Source organism: Stenella coeruleoalba (genome assembly GCF_951394435.1).
Source record: "Stenella coeruleoalba genome assembly, chromosome: 5".
Lineage (NCBI taxonomy): Eukaryota > Metazoa > Chordata > Mammalia > Artiodactyla > Delphinidae > Stenella > Stenella coeruleoalba.
The window spans coordinates 67,540,644-67,558,422 of record NC_137150.1 but is presented as its reverse complement, the minus strand read 5'-3'; the positions used below and the strand labels follow the sequence as shown (position 1 = coordinate 67,558,422).

Here is a 17,779-nt window from a genome sequence, read left to right as displayed (position 1 = left end):
CCAAATGTGACAGATTTGAGCAAAGTATACTTAGCTATAGCATTTCATTTAAAAAAAAAAAAAAAAAAAAAGTTGAACTGGCTTGGAGATTGGTAAAGTCTTTGTAAGTCCTGAAGGGAAAGAGAACCACGTTTAATTGAAAAGCACTGTCCATTCTGACATGCAGTACTGGTCTGAATGACCCACTGCCAGTTTGGGTAACTTTTTATTCTTTCAAATCCAGGATGTTAATCAACTCCTGGACACCTTCTATCATTCTAACACGCCTTCCTTCAAGAACAGAAGTATTGTCTCACTTCTGACATTAAGTCAAAGGATTATCATTTTTGAACAGCACAGCTTTCAGATTAGTAGTAAGCCAATTCAAAATTTAAAAAAAAAAGAAAATAGGAAAAAAAAAAAAACAGGAGCTTTGCACTGCTGACATCCTGGCCCGTAAGCGGCTCTCCTTTGAAATGGCAAGAAGAAACTGGTCTCAAAGGCACTTTCTCATAGGCTGCCAACTGCAGAGGGATTATTTTGCAGGGGATGCTTAACTGGTCAGACTCGGACTTGTTTCAGGGTGTGTCTTCATTCCTCCAAGAGGTCTGCCCTGGGCAAGACTGCATTCATTAGTAATTACAAAACAAAAATCCAGAGCTGGCAGCCGGTGGGAGATTTTTCTACACGGATGTGCACCTCCCACGTGCTCTGGTCACAGACACGACTGGGCTGGTAAGAGGGCCCGACGGATCCGTGCCAGGCGCAGACACAAGTCTTCCATTCTGACACGGAGTTGCTGCCAAGCGGGAAGAAGCCACATCCTTCCTCATCCTGAGTCCCCGTCCTAAATCGAGTGGTTGTTCAGACGGGGGAAGCACAGTGGGGAGGGAGGAGGCGATATCACTAGTTGGTGTTAATTGTAACAAGGGCAAACCTTTATTCCCAAGATAAAGTTTCTAAGTGAATTCAAGACAGAATCTCAAGGCCGGAAAGGCCCTCAAGTGTCACTTTGATTCAAACTTCTTTTTGCGATATTCAATTCTCCCTGTAAGATCCTTGCCAAGTGGATGTACGGGGCCTCTTTAAATATCTCTAGCGATGGTGAAATCATTACCAGTTTACTTTTATATGACCCGAACTGTGTAAGTATCTCGTTATGTTGAGCAGGACTCTGACCCCCTGGAATTTCTACCTACTTGTCCTGGTTGAGGTCTCTGGAACCATGTCAGGAACGTGCCTCTCTCTTCTATGGACACCTTTGGACATTGAACCCAGTGGTTCCGATATTTGAGACATCATTTCCATGTCTCCATAGAGCTCTCTACTTGTCTCTCCAAACCTCATAGTGAGAAAAGCATACTAAGAAAATGAAAATGCCATTAAAATGGGAAGAACTGGCATCTGTTGGTTACTGCAGCTCCTATGCTAGCTAGGCTTAAGAGGAAATTGAAAAAGGAGAATGGACAGCAATAAGAGGCCAGAAACTCCAATGACCATGGGCTAGCTCACCCAAGCTGGATTTCTGGGGAACTGTCGGACAGATCAGTGGAGTAACTAAAGATTGTTTACAAGATTCTCATGTGCGTGTAAGCTATGGGATGGGTCCCTGACATAGAGGGGACACCGCAACACAGTGAATCAAAACACATGGCTTCAGCATACGCTTTGGAGTCACACAGACCTAGCCTCAAATCCTCTATAGCTGTGCAAGCTTCTTTACCATGCTGAGTTTCCTTATTCATGGATGGGGTCAGTAAGACATCTTACGGAATCAGAGGTATGAGGATCATGTGAGATAATTTTATAAGGCACCTGGCACATAGAAAGCACTCCAGTTTCTTGGATATTATTATTTTTTATTAGTAGAAGTCTAGCCTTCAATTCTCCTTAACTTTCCCCTAAGCAAATTCAGGAAACAGAAAACCCACCTGTTTGGTAGAGAGAAATGAGGGCAGTTCTCACGGGGGAGAACCAAAGCAGGAGAAGCAGCATATTATAGTAGAAAGTACACTGTACTAGAACTTGGAAGGCCAGGTATAGACAGGTTTGACTGACTAAACCAGGGACATCCTCTTCTAGCCTATTTGCAAAGCCAGCAATTTAGTCTTTTCAACCCTACGATTCAGTATTCTCAGAGAACCATTAAAAGTACTCCTTTTTTCCGTCTTACCCCTAGGTTGTTTATGACCTTTTTTTTTTTTTTAACCTTAGTTTCCATATATATGTGTTAGCATACGATATTTGTTTTTCTCTTTCTGACTTACTTCACTCTGTAGGACAGACTCTAGGTCCATCCACCTCACTACAAATAACTCAATTTCGTTTCTTTTTATGGCTGAGTAATATTCCATTGTATATCTGTGCCACATCTTCTTTATCCATTCATCTGTCGATGGACACTTAGGTTGCTTCCATCTCCTGGCTATTGTAAATAGAGCTGTATTTGAGCAGCTCTATTGTAAATAGAGCTGCAATGAATACAGACCTACTAGAGAATGGACTTGAGGATATGGGGAGGGGGAAGGGTAAGTTGGGACGAAGTGAGAGAGGAGTGGCATGGACATATATACACTACCAAATGTAAAATAGATAGCTAGTGGGAAGCAGCCGCATAGCACAGGGAGAACAGCTCGGTGCTTTGTGACCACCTAGAGGGGTGGGATAGGGAGGGTGGGAGGGAGACGCAAGAGAGAGGAGATATGGGGATATATGTATATGTGTAGCTGATTCACTTTGTTATACAGCAGAAACTAACACACCATTGTAAAGCAATTATACTCCAATAAAGATGTTAAAAGAAAAAAAAAAAGGTACTCCTTTTAATGGCAACTAGAAAGCTTGATTCCTGTATGCCCCTTCCTGCTCTCCTGAGCCGTGTCTCTACATTAATAACAGCAACAGTTCTAGACGTCCCAAAGTATAGCACCTGAAGTTGTCACCCTAACTTGCTATGCCATAGGGACCCCCTAAGTGGACAAAACACTGCAGGGGTGCATTGACTGGAGGTTATAGCTTTCTTATTCACTTGCTGTTCACTGTCGAAATCTCAGCGATACAGCACTGGGTATAAGTGTGTTTTGAATAAGTCAAGACGAGTGAGCTGCTTGCTTTTTGAGCTACTTGCCTTTTGACAAGTAGAAAGCCAGGAGGTATGATTTTCAAACATTCAGGAGTATGTGCTTGGAAGCACTGTCAGGGAAGACTTATGGAATGGTCTAATTCAAAGATTGTGTGGATCTCCCAGGGATGCTAATGTACCTGCTCAGGTATGCTCTTGTAAAGAAGGCTTTCCTCTTTGCCCTGTGTTTGGTGTTCTGCACTTTGAGGGAAGGCAGGAAAAATCCTGCAGGAGGGTGAGGAATCAGACAGCTGGAACTGTAACACCTGGGTTACAAGGGGCCTGCTCTCTGGGTGGGAACAGACCTTAAAGGTAATGAAGTCCAAAAACTAAGGACAGATTTAGAATAGGGACACAGCAGAACCAGAGATGTGTCCCAAGAAAATTATCAGGCAGTGGTGCATTGAGTGAAATGAAGGGATGAGTGATAGAAAGGTGTCCACTGAATGAATCTATGGAACTGCAGGAAGTGCTCTTGAGTCATCAGGGGCTAAGTGGTCGCTTGATGGCTATCACATCTGAACTTCAGTTTTCTCACTTATACTAATTCAGACCAAACTGACCTTGCAGAGTTGTTGTCAAATCAAATGCAATAATGGACATGCGAGTAATTTGCAGATTGTTAGGCACTGGACCGACATATGGGGACACTCCTATTACCACTCAGTAAAACCAAAAAGCATTATTTTACTAAGTGAAATTTATTTATTACTAAGTGAAATTTATTTATTACTAAGTGAAATTTACTAAGTAATATTTATTTTATAGGATCTTCCTCTCAAAATGATACTGACGTGGTTCATAAGCCAATTTCATTTCAGTCAGTGTTCCAATTACATATACACTTTCTCTTCCTCTTCACATACCACAGGCAGAAGCATCAGGGGATTTTAAAGAACAGTGATCTAGGTATGCCATGAGGATATTATAGCTGACAATATTAGCCCTAGATCAAATCAGCTTGGCTTGCAATGTACACAAATATTTTTTATTCCCAGGATGGTCCTGAACAACCTCTTATGATGACTCTGAGTCACCTCCCTCGTGAGAATAGAAGAGAGCTCTGGGAATGCAAATTTTCTTCCTTGGATTATTATAATGCTCATTAATTGCCCCACCTATTCGAAGCTCCAATGCTTTGCATTGCCAGACCTGTCTAAAACACAAGTCTGATTACACCCTTCCCTTGCTCAAGAATATTCCGTGCTTCTCCCTGTCTTACAGGACTAAACACAAATTGCTCAACAGAGTATGTAAAGTCCTTAAAATACAGCCTCTGCTCACCTTTTTAAAGTCTGATCTTCAATGACCCCAGTGCTCATATACCATCTCCTGGTCACACTGGGCTCTGCCCCAGTAAGACACCTGATTCCCTCCTTCCCTTTATGTTTTCACCCTGTTCCCTTTATCTGTCGTATCACTTGTGGTTTTTAACTGTGTCAGTTTAGTTCAACTGGAATTATGTTTTCCAGAATCCCCTTCTCTACATTGTTCTAAGTTAGGGTTGACCACAGGGAAATGTGCATGAGATTTGGAGGGAAGAAGTGAAGCAGTAGCAATTGCTTTGGGAGGGTCTGTCTAGGCACCTGGGTGCTATTGCAGCTCATGCACCTTATTGCTGATCTGATGGCTCACCTCCTAGGTGGGGGCAGCAGCCAGGCCCACGGCTCCTTCAGCTCCTGCTAGATCCCCTCCTTCAACTTCTTCATGCCCAAAGCCAGGTAAGTATGAAGCTCCATGGCTAAGAGCACCGGCTCCTTCTTCAGGCCACCCATACAGTATGGTTAGATCCACACAGAGATAGTTAAGGGCTGCAGTTTGGCCCCAGGTTGATCTCTTGCATTTCACTTCCAGCATTTCTTTTTTTTTTTTTTTTTCCGGTATGTGGGCCTCTCACTCTTGCGGCCTCTCCCGTTGCGGAGCACAGGCTCCGGACACGCAGGCCCAGTGGCCATGGCTCATGGGCCCAGCCGCTCCGCGGCATGTGGGATCTTCCCAGACCGGGGCACGAACCCGTGTCCCCTGCATTGACAGGAGGACTCTCAGCCACTGCGCCACCAGGGAAGCCCCACCACTTCCAGCATTTCTTCCTGACTGCCCGCCTAACACAGGCAGGGGCAACAGACTTCCTCACTGGCTCCTTCTCAGGGTCCTTAGTGACTCCCAACTGCCCCTTTTGGGGTTTTCTTTGCCCACCTTCTCCCACAATTGTAAGACTAATCCCTATGATAAATTCCACATTCCATTTCATTCATTCATATCATTTCTGCTTCCCTGGTCGGACCCTAGCTCATACGTCACTCCTCCCCACCAATCTATGTCCAAAACCTGCCTGTCCATCATTTCAAGATTTACTTCAAATACCACTTCCTCATAAACCCCTTCCTGAGTGACACAGTTGCCTCTTCCTTTGAAACGTCAAAATATTTTACCACATATCTTTTAAAAGTTCTGTCATATACTCTTAGACTAATCCAAATATTATATAAGTTGTATTACAACCTCTGGTGCATCTTATCTTTCACAATGATCTATAAATTCTTATTCTTCTGGAGTTGTGTTAGTGTGATTGCATTTTAATCTCCAAATCTCACCAGTGTCTTAACTACAGAAGGATCTCAAAAAATGCTAGTGTCCAAAAGAGTAAATGAATTATCCATGCAACTACTCCCTTTTTAATAACACGGGTAAGGAAAACCCAATGCTACTGTGTATGGTGTAGCCTCACTTATACGGAGACTATTTCTAGAGCCACTTTACTTTTCCGTTCTCTTCCCTTGGAGAAGAGCCTCTCCAATCCGAATCCAATGCTTTTTATTATCTTATACATGGTTCTAATAAAACTCGTTAGCTGGCCCCATAGTCCACAATAGAGCAGCAACAGCTAATTGTATGGAGAATAGATAACTGCTAGAGCAAGACATGCTGAAAGCAAGACGTAATAGCAGACAATGAAAGAGAAAGCAGACAGAAAATTTATGAAAATCCGATTACACAAATTTAAAGTATACCAGTTTGGGGCCATTTAGTATATAGGTAAATGATCTCATCTTAATAAATTCTAAAGGAATTACAGCCCATTCCAATAAACTGTCCTGAGTCACCAACATTTAGTAATGCTACATATTTTAGAATAATCTCCCTCTGAAACTAATTTTTTAAACAAAACATTTAAAAGAAAGTTACATATTGAAATTTCACCATTAAAAAATCCCATAGTAGCTCCCATTCTCAGAAAAAAAGAAGATTTTTATTTTTTATTATGCATTTATTCAACAAATAAGTAGTGAGAGTCAACTATGATTAAGGCACTGTTCTCGTGTGTGTGTGTGTGTGTGTGTGTGTGTGTGTGTGTGTGTACTTTTCCTCCAAGGAAATCATCAAACTTGGGAGAAGTGGGACAATAAAAATTACACCTTTTGAATATCTCATAAAGCAAAAAACTAAATAAATAAATAGCAGTCATTGTAAATCAGCACCACATTGGTTTCTTACAAAAAAGCAAGTAAATGCAGCCAACAAAATAGGACTGAGTTCATAGTTGCCAGCTTCTTGCAGGGCAAAATAAACTGTCAACTAGAATGAAGCTGCTTGCCTTCCCCACACAGCCTTTGCCTCATTTCTCTGCCAAGCATCTCTTCCCGGCAGGGAAGGTCCCTGGAGACTCTACAGGTGTTACAACCCTGTACAGTTTGCTTTGGAAGAAAAATCTGGAGAAAAACACACATAAGAAATACTTGTTTTCATCATCACAGCCCCCAATACACACAAGGAGGCAACTGTGGCACTTTCTAAATTTTCCCCCTGGTTTAATTCACATAGGTTAGAAATAGGATTGAATGAGATAATGAAAATAAAGCACTCAGCACAGGTCCTAGCACACAAGAAGCACTGGATCAATATCAGTGATTATGATTAGAAGGGGTCCTAAACGTGCGGCAAGCTGTGTAAATTAGCCTTAAGTGTTATCTGGGACAAAATTTGAGTCTTTGGCTGTTTTTTCTTTGTCACCCAGAATGCTCTGGGGCCACCACCAGAATATAAAATAATTTTTCAGCAAGCCAGCTTTGGCTGGGGAGAAGGATGGGCAGTGCTGCCTGCAGGGATGTTTGGAGTAGAGGAACAGGGCGGTCCTACAGCACCTTTGCCCCCATGCAGTTCCCCAGGAGTGCCATGCTGAGGGCAAGGTATCAGGATGGATCCTGGAACAAAATTAACATCACTGATTATATGATTGGATTTTTGGCTTTGATTTTTAAAGGAAGTGAATAAAACTAGCACAACTGAAAAACTAAGGAGTATGTAAGTGTAAGCATGTTTGGGGAGGTTGTTTTAGTTCAAAAAATAAAAATAGCTTAAGTGGACTGAGCACTAATTAAATTGCAGGCACTCTGCTAAGTACTCTATAAACATATTTAATCCTAAAACAGTTCTATATCCTTATGCCAATAACACAAACGAGGAAACAGGTTTAGAGATGTGAAGTAATTTTACTATAGCCCAGGGGTAGTAAGTAGCATTACCCTGCCCAGGTTATCTCAGTCTAAAACCCACACGTTTACTACTGTATGCTAATGAAATAATGCAATTTAAAAGGTCACGCATTCATTCACTGATTCAATACATTTATTGAGCTATTCCTTCACAGGAGGCACCGTGAAGTGGGACTAGTAGAGATAAATAAAATATTCAGGGTCACTTCTTACAATCACAGGGCAGTATGGTATAGTGGTTAAGCTTGCCCAAGTTCAAATACTGACTCTACTGTCAACTAAGTCTGTGAGCTTGGGCTCAGTTTTCTCTTCTGTAAAATGGTGATTATAATAGTACCTGCCTCTCTTAAATTTATTCTGAGATTTTGATAAGCTAATATTTGTAAAGCTTATATTATTACGAGCCATGTACGAGCCTGCATATGCATGTGTGTCAGTAAAGACTTCATGGAGGAGTTCTACCTCTTGAGAGAAGAGTTAGGCGCCTTTTAGACTTTTAGAGCCAGAAAGAAGAAATTGATCTAATATGGAATTAAATTTGCCTTTCACACACTCACTCTTCAGGACGGCAGATTTCAGAAACTGGTACCTAAAATCTCATAAAGAAATAGCTCTAGGTCCAGTGTTTTGAGGGACTGATTACATAAAACACGTACACAAGAACTGTAAAATTTCCAGCTGAATTGAATTGATCAACAGCACTTAACATATCCATCTATTACTTAGTGCATTCGGAAAAAATCATGATACCATTTGAGAAAAGGAAAAGGAATCTGATTTTGCCTATTTAGCCTGCTTTTATCTGTTGTTTTGTTGGACATTCTAATGGGAAAGAAAGGCCATGAATGACAGATCAATGAGACTGAACTGTCTTCTCATTTGTCCTTAGGAACCTACATGAGGTCAGCACAGTTTACCTCTTCATCTTAGAAATGAATTCTTCCATTCTCCTTCACTCTCTGTTTGAGGTTCCAAATATGTCAGACCTGGTCATCATTCTACTTTAGTCCTTTCAGTGACTTCCTGCTACATTTTGCATAAAATCCAAACTCCTTACCTTGGCTTGTAAGGTCAGCCTGATCTAGCCCCTGCTTATCTTAGAACCTCAGTTCCAGCCCTTCTCTCCCTCTTACCAGGCCCTGCCACCTCAACCATGAACAGATCGACCCTGGCTCCTTCTCAGGCTTTTTTTTTTCTTAGCTCAGACATCACCTTCTCAGAGGTGTCATCCCTGACTACCCTATTTAAAATTGCCTCTCCTCCACAGCCCTCCAACACTGTTGCTGTTGTCACTGTTTTAATCTCAGCCCCTTATTTCTTACCCTGAAATCACTTGTATGTCTTCTGTTTATTTGTTTGTTGTCCGTTCACACACACATATATATATATATATATATATATATTTTTTTTTTTTTTTTTTTGGATATCTCTCCCAAACTATTCTTAGTAATGCTAACAGCAAGGAATTACCTTAACACCTCTGCCTCCCGAGGCAATTTTGGATAACTTCTAAATGTATGTACACACTTACATCTACACACATACATATGCATACACATAAATTTATACTTCAATATTCTAAATATATGGTCAATATTCTAAATATATATGCCCACATATATATATGTATATGTGTATAAGTGTATATATATATATGTGTGTGTATATATAACAAATTTTTTATTTCATTATTATATATCTATATAATTCATTCCCTTATCTATTTTTTTCTACTCACTGAGGATAAATAATACTAACATCTATACTTTTATTTATTCATCATTTACTCATGATGCTATTTGCATCATTTAGCTAGATACTATTTGCTAAGACACTATTTTAGGCACCCAGGATACAGCAGTGAGGAAAACAAAGGTCCCTGCCCTTGTAGATTTGACACTCTAGTGGGGCTAAACTAAACAGTTGACAGGCTAAACAAATTAATTAAGTAGTATGTGGAAGCTGATAAGGTGACAACAGCTATGGACAAGAGAAAAAGTTGAGCAGGGTAAGTGAGATCAGGAATGGCAGGAGTGGAGATGGGAATAGATATAGATATTGAGGTCTAGCTAACCAGGAGATAGCAAGAGCAGGCTTATTACCATTTTACAGAAAAGGAAACTAAGTCTGGACAGGCTAAGCAAGCAGTACCTAGGATTCAAACCCAACTCTGACTTCAAAGCCAGCCAACTTTTCACCACCCACTTTATCCATTCAACCCCCAAACCCTGCTACTGTCTCACAATGTAATTGGAAAACTGAAGTTTAATCTTCCAGAAAAGAGCTATTGAGTGTGTATTATCGTTCTCAAGTGTCCATCATTTCTTTAAGTGGAAAAACCACCTATATCTATTTCAATGAGAGTCTAGCTTCTTCCATGTGCACTAAATTAGCTCAAAAGAAGAAAGTAGAAAATGTGCACTCATAATGTTACAGTCCAAATTAAAGCTAAATATTTTATCCCTTTACTGCTTTGCAGAAGATTATGGTAATTAATGGTGATAGAGAGCTTGCTTTATATTTTTTTAAAAAAGCTCTCTTTTTATTTCCCAAACAAAAAATGTCACTGTGCCTAACCCAGGTGTCTGTGTACTCCTCCCACCCCCAAACCTGGATCCAGAGGGAGAAAACAGTTTGCAGGTTGTGGGAATGTAGCAGAATCACATCCTTAAGGACATAGAAAGTGTCTTTATGGATGTGACTCTTAACGCAGTGGTCACTTGTGATTCTCATTGAGGCCAAGGAGGCTGCCGGGTATCTGGATCTGATGATGCTCCACATGCCTGACATGCGGATGCCTCTGTGGAACTAAGAGTATGGATCTACTCTTAGCTTTTCATGGTGTCTCCTAAGTCATTACCTTCCAGGCACAGATTCATAGAACAACATGCCTTAGAGAGGACCTTGTCCAAGTTCCTCACTCTGGAGGTTAGAAAAAGGACTCTTAGAGAAGGAAAAGCCACTAACCAGTATCAGGGCTGTTGCACTGAATGATTGAGGGGGAAAAAGCATAACCTTGGAGTTAGAAATCTAGGGTGCAAGTCCCAACTCCACTATTTGCTGGCTGTGTGACCTTAGAAAATATTTAGCCTCTCAGACTCGGGATGTAGAATGGTGTTGAGAACAATTACTTTGATTACCTCAGATTATTGTAAGAAAAAAATACTTGCGTGCATGTGCGTATATAATAACAAGCATTTTCAGGGCTTAAGATTCTATTAAAAAAAACTGTTAATTTGAATCTAGGTCTTCTACTTTCTAATCCAATATTGATTTGGGCATGCAGTTGAATATCTCTGTAGCTGTTAATCATAATGAAGGTTAAAATCCCCATGTACCAGGCTCTTACCAAATGTTTTGGCACCTGACTGACACCTACCAAAAGCTGGATGAAATGGGTTCTATTATCCCCTTTTTACAGATGATGAGAATAAAGTAGGGATAGACGAAATAACTTGTCTAAGGTCAAATCCAGGGAAGGTGGTCTGATGCTAAAGCCCATGATGTTACACAACCACAATTTTAGGTCACCATAGCATCTAACCATAACTGGCGTAAGGAACTATGTTATCTACGAAAAGAACATTTTCAGAAATGACGGGTTCTCTTTTCTGTTGCCTTTAGCACTGATTGGGAAAAGAGGAAGCCAGTGTCATCATAAGGACTTATGTGTCAGACAGGAAGAAACTACAGGCATCTCCTACATATAAACTAGACATAAAAGGTCACCTGCCCTCATGTCCAATTATATCAAATAATAGCTGGACTGGTATGAATTCTTCACTGCTTTTAGAAAGTGAGATCAAAGCTCACTGCAGCTGCCCACTTCCCTGGAAACTTCCTACTTTCTTTCAGGTAATTTATTTAGGACACTTGACACTGGCCTTGCTGTCAGTATATGCAAGCATGAACTTCAGTGTCATCCTTCATTGTGCTTGCTGCAAAATGTCCTGTATTACTGGGATAAAAATGTCTTTTTCCATGATTGAGCCAGTGATGTTCAATCTTATTAGAGTCTGTGACTCCTTATCATTTGTCTGATTTTGTGACCACAAAATTAAAAAAAAATAAAATAAAGTTACCTTATTAGTCTGTAGAGATGGCCTTTGAAATAATTAATGATATGATAAAGTATGAGAAAACTAGAAAGCCAATGCTGGGCGTACCTGACACAGCATGAATCCATCATCTATTTAACTCAACCTTTTGGGTACAGGGCACTGTGCTAGGCATGGGGCAGGATAAACCATGCCCTCAGCTGCTTGGGTGCTAATCAGGGACTTGGACAAGAAGACAAAGGGACAAATTACTGGCCCACAGTTAAAAAAGAAACGTAAAAAAAATTTTTTTTAACTATAATAGAGAGAGAAAGAATATGTTACAAGCATATAAAGGGTTCTCCAAAACTGGGAAGAATCAAGAAGGGATTGGAGTAGTAGGTTTGGGAAGGAAAGCAGGGGAAAGGAGATGGCACCTGAGGCGGCGTGAGGACACAGGGAGGGGACATTTATGGATCTAGTTATACGAGTCCTGAGCTCTTATGCTGCGCTGTCTAGTAAACATGGGATAGTAGACCGAAGAGCTTTGTGCTCAGGCACGCACATTCTAATTCTCACTAATTGGATAACTGTGGGCAATTCTCTAAGTCTCTCAGAACCTCAGTTTTTTCATCTGTAAAAGGTAGACAATAATATGGACCTGAGAGTTATTTTTATGCTTAAATGAAATGACAGAAATACATGCACCAATGAATACTGATTTCCCTCGCCCTCCTCTGTTTAACCAGAAAATAGATTTCTTGGCATAATACAAGCAGGGTATTTTCTCTTTATTCCCCTTTCAATCTTTAGCCTTGACTTTTACAAAGAGATGTGGCAATAGAATTTCAGAGTTGAAAGGAATCTTAAAAAAAATATAACAACGTATTGCAGCCGAAGAGCCTTAGAGATGAACTAGACCAGCTGTCTCATACTTTAGGCCCAAAGGTAAAGCGACTTCCCAGGCACAGGCAAGATAATACAAGGATCAGAAAGACAGGATGGGGATGGGTGGGTCATGGGTCCTAATCCAGGTCCTCAGTTCTAGTCCAGGGGCTGCACAATTTCAGGTCTTTCCTAGCTCTGAAATGAAATGCAGAGATGAGTCTCAGCATTGGAGCTTGCTTTGTGCTATGCGATAAGGTCCTGCTACTTAACCTCTCTGAGTCTCAGGTGCCTCAAAGAATACACAGGATTACTGCCAGGACCGAATGAGATGACAAGACGTAAAACACTCAGTACAAGCCATGATGGAGTTCACTAAAGGGCAGCTATTAAATTTTGATTTTCACAACTGAACAGACTAATAAACTGAAAGAACTCATGGCAGAAGAAAGAATTCATGTTCATTAAACGCCTCCTATGGAAAAGGCACTGAGAAAGAGACTCAAGCTTCTAGGTAGGCATCAGCGTTCCTGTTTCCCAGCTGAGGAGACCGAGGCACATCTCAACATAATAACTTGCCTGAGGTACCCTCCAGACGCTAAGACTCCACACTGCCGCAGCTGCTAGAGCTAGGCTAGAACATGGTCAGGCTAGAAGGAGGTCTCCTAACAACCTCGTCAGTGCAAACCATGCATTCTCACTTTCAAAAAGGAGAAAAAAAAAAAAAGAGCAAATCAGTAGCTAACCTGGTTTAATCCCCCAAAATATAAGATACCAAATGTTCTGTAACCTTCCTGTTCTTTGGGGTTTTTATTTCTCCCACAGATCAATTTCCAAAATGAGCAAAGAGCACAGTAGGTGGCTCTCTTTAATATTTCACGGCCAAGACAATAGTGACTCAACAGATCCTACATCTGTGTCACCAGCAAAAGCCTGACCAAGTTGAGCAACAAATGAAACTGTGTGTATATTGGAGATAACCTTTACTTTTTTCTTCTGCTTCTTCCTCTGATTTTCTCCAGCTACATTCTGCTTTTCTAACTGTGCCAGGTAAGATGCCGCTGACTGCCTACCTTTTGGCAAAAGCAAACATATGCTTCCAAAGGCCAAACTCAAGGAGCACAGCGTTTCTCCCCAAACTGCCTTTGCAAGCCTGTCTGCTTGCTGCAAAGCAAAGAAACCTAAAGGCCTGTGGGAAGTCTCAACTGATAAATGGCCCCATTGCCTGGGCCGGAAACAGATCTGTTCATTTTCCTACATAAGCCTGCAGCCGTCAGTTTCCACAGGGAGGATTGAAACTCCAGACCAATGATCAGCATCACCAGCCAGCAGTGGCCTTTCCTGCGAATGCTGCCTCTGTACGCTGTTCACTATATTCCATCCTTTCCGACTTCGGAATTGGCAAAAGAAGAGAAAAATGGTATGGTCACTCATGGTATTCGTTCCTCAATCTTAACAGCCTGTGTATTAGCACGAGGATGGCAGAAACAAGAAACCACTCAGAACAGGAAGAAAAACATGACACAATTCTAAGCTTTATGTCTTCATAGTACGCTTACTCCTAGGAATTGAAGGTACATTACTTCAAACACATGTGAGTAGGCAGGCTGCCTTAGAGAGCATCACCCTGAAACTTCCTCTCCTGAGAGCTGGTCCCGCTATAGTTCTCTTAGCAAGGAAATATCCTCTTTGGGACAAAAAGGATACCCTGAAATCACCAAACAAATAAGGTCAACCCAACAACTGAAGTAAATTGTTAAAGATCTCATTGGAGAGACGACAGGGTGTGATGGAAAAGCCCTTAACTAGAAGTCAAAAGCTGTGATCTGTATTCCCAAGGCTGAAACTTATGAACCATGTGACTCTGGGCAACTTCTCATTTCTCTGACTCTTATTCAATTGTTTTCTCAATAAACTGAGATCAACTAAGAAGAAATATCATTTAATGAGCACTCACTCACTACATGTACTTTACATCATTCTACTTAATTTAATCCTCACACGCATCCTTGGGGTAAGCATTTTTTTTTTCACTTTAGAATTGGATAAAACAGAAACTCTAAATGGTGAAATAAATTGCTTAGTATTACCCAGCTACATAGGAATTAGAGCTGAAATCTGAATTTGATGACAAAACCAGCTTTTTTCATACTTTATCATATCATTATATTATCCTTCCACTATTAATATGTCTGCCATGTCCTTCTCTCAAGGCTACTGCAAGTAACAAGGAAGATAGTATATATGGAATACACTGTGGAAATTTTAAAGTTTTATATATATATATATTTGGTAACAAATAATCTCTATAAGGAGAAAGGGTATAACTGAGTATCCTTTCTTTAAAAAACCAGAACTAAAAGGAATTAGCTTTCAATCTGCCATCCCCTTGTTCTGACCTTATTTTGAACATTCTCCTTTTCCCTACAAGTCCCCAGTCTCTCAGGCACGCGTTCAGATGTATCCTGGCCAGCTCATCACAATGCATGCACACGGAACAGGCTGACGGAAGCAAGCGATCCAATCCTCGGCAAATGTCTGGTACGGGAGCTACCTAAGAGGGTACCACCAAACTCTTTCCTTTCCTCAAGGTGTATCACATCCCTGCTCTGCATACATCAGTAACACAGGCATATGTGATGGACTGTGGAGCAGGTAGCCAACTATAAATACTGCATGCTCAGTTCAGGGACTTATGGCATAGCCAGGAGATGATAGTAAAAACTGTATGAAGTCAATCAGAATAAAATCAATTGTTATGAGCCAGGTGGGGGGTATGTAAAGGACACTATTTCACTTTAAAATACCAATAATGCCAATAATAAAGGAAGCCTGGTGAGGGCACATGTGGATATTTGTGTTTATATGAGGTAAGTGTGTGTCCAAAAGGGACTGAATTTAGCAGCATCACTGTATAATCCAAAAGAAACACACGGGGATCTTGTTGTTTGCCTATATTAGCTGAGAAATATAAAGCTGCTTGTCTGACCTGACACAGGGGGAATAAAAGGCTTAGAACAGTCTGTGACATAGATGAAACTTGCAACTTCTCCTCTTGTCTTTCTACCTCTCATCCAATTCAAGACCCTCTTTGCCGGTAAAGGATGCCTCAGATCGAAGTTTCACAGACCCGAGGCTTGGCCTAAAAACTAGCAGGGCATTGGCATCACTGGGAAACCTTTTATACACCAAGTCAAGCATCTACGATCAAAGTCACATGTAGAGGGCGTTCAGAAAACACTATAAAAGAGCTGTTCAAACTCCAAAGAAGAAAAAAACACAACATCTAGATTAAAAAAAAAAAAAGTCACTCTATCTGAAAATTCAGCTTCCTAAAAACCCACTGTCTCCAAGGTTACTATGCAGTAACATTTATAATTGTTGCCATCAATGTCAAACTGAACAGGTGCCAAGCCAGGCACTGTGCTAACCATGTTATTTGAATTATCCCGTTTCATCCTCCCAAGTGCCCTAAGGGCTCATTGTGACCGTGAAAATCTCCATTTTATGGCTGGAAAAAAAACAAAAACCAAAACAAAACTGAGTATCAGAAAGATTGGATAACTTGCCCAAGTTCACACGGCTAATAGGTGGCAGAGCTGGAGTGAAGGCCAGGTAAATCCTTCTTCTCAGCTGGTAGCTAACCTTAGCGGTGTTTCACAATTTCACAACCAGCGGGCGGAGGCAAGACAGACTGGGAACTGGTTCTTAAAGGAAACGGCAGAAGTTTGCTTTTGTGTTTGTGATTTTTCTCTTTAACTCAGCTTCCTTGTTCCCTCCCAGGACTTAGAAGTGACAGGGGGCTATGGCTCCGTGAGGTCAGCTATTCCTGTAAGAGAAGCATCCTATTTCCCACAGGACGACCGGCCCCGCTTCCCCTGGGGCTGGAGAGAGCACGGTACCAAACGAGGTGACTGACGCCCGGACGTCCCTCATCTCTCCACGGACTCTACCAGGAGTCTGACGGACACCCTCGGCGGGGCATCTTTCTGAGAAAACAGGTCAGCGGAAGAGAAAGAGAGGCTGCAAGCAGCCTTTACCCAGGCTGTCACAGGTCCAAGCTGGAAACGACGTGATACCCAGTGGCAACGCTGGGACACACTGCCCCCTTCTATCCTCACCGTTCACAGCAGCACTCCAGAGAGACCAAGGCCGGGGGTATACCGGGGTACATCCCTTAAAGAGCTGGGAGAGGGCTGCAGTGACGCGCAGCACTCACACAACTGCGTTACTTAAATGCCTACAAAGCGAAGACGGGACTCTGGACAGTGGGTTCGAGTCCTGCCCACGGCACTAACTTAGCTGTGATCTATCCCAGCCGCTGCCTTGCTCTGTGCCTCAGTTTGCCCTTCTGTAAAATAGGGTTGAAGGAGACGATGCGTAAGAATCCTTCCACCTTGAGATTCTCTAGATCGGTGATCCCCCGAGCTCTCATCACCGCGCGAGACTCACCTTTCCTGGGAGGCAGAGCGGGAGCAGCGAAGGCGGCGGGGATGGGTGCAGGATCGCCCAGCACCGCGTCTTTCAGTGCGCTTGGCCAAAGCAGAGTCCCGGGGACCCGGATCCGGCCAGTCTTCCAGCAACGAGCCTCTTACTTTCCGCCGCACTTTCTTTTTTCCCCCTTTGGGGCTCCTCCCCTGCCGCTGCGCGATTGGCCGGCGCTGCGCGGCTCCCGCTCCACCCGGCGCCTCGCCAGCCACCAGAGCTTCCCAGAGCGGAGGCCGCGGGGCGGCACCGAGAGCGGCCCCGCCCGCGGCGAGGAGGAGCGGCGCCAGGCCCGCGGTCGGCAAGAGGCTGCGCTAGGCCCTTCGGCCGCCGGCTGGAGCGCGCAGGAAGGGACAGCGTGGGTCCTGCAGCTTGACACCATGCCAGGCGCTCTGGGGAGATGCGTCCCCGGCTATACACATAGACTCACACTTGCGCTCATTGCAACATCCTGGTCTCACAATCGAGATCGCCTTTTCTTTCCTGCTCTGTGTATTTAGCTCTCGTGCTGCACCAAGGCCATAAATCAATTCAGGCCGCAGGATTTGAGCCCCCATCGTGTGCCAAGCCCAGAGCGCGACGGGAAGAAACAGACTCAATCTTGGTGGTCTGGCGCTCCGCTCCGCTACAAAAATGACAGTCATGGGAACAAACTACGGCTCAGGACAGCCAAACGGAACCTGTATTTTGCACTGGTGTATACCCAATGTGCCTAGGAAGGTGCCTGGCACAAAGTAGGCACTCAGTACATGTGCACTGAATGAGTGAATGAATGAAAT

General features: G+C 42.5%; 1 protein-coding gene across 3 annotated transcripts in view; it reads right to left on the bottom strand.

Moving 5' to 3' along the window:
• IL1RAP (interleukin 1 receptor accessory protein) overlaps window positions 1-17,185 on the bottom strand; it is a gene marked incomplete at its 3' end in the record, with an annotated part of 124,319 nt that extends 107,134 nt beyond the window's left edge. For all 3 annotated transcript variants that reach the window (XM_079922782.1, XM_079922783.1, XM_079922784.1), the window contains exon 1: window positions 16,968-17,185. The remainder of the gene's footprint in view (window positions 1-16,967) is intronic.
• Between the last annotated feature and the right edge of the window lie 594 nt (window positions 17,186-17,779).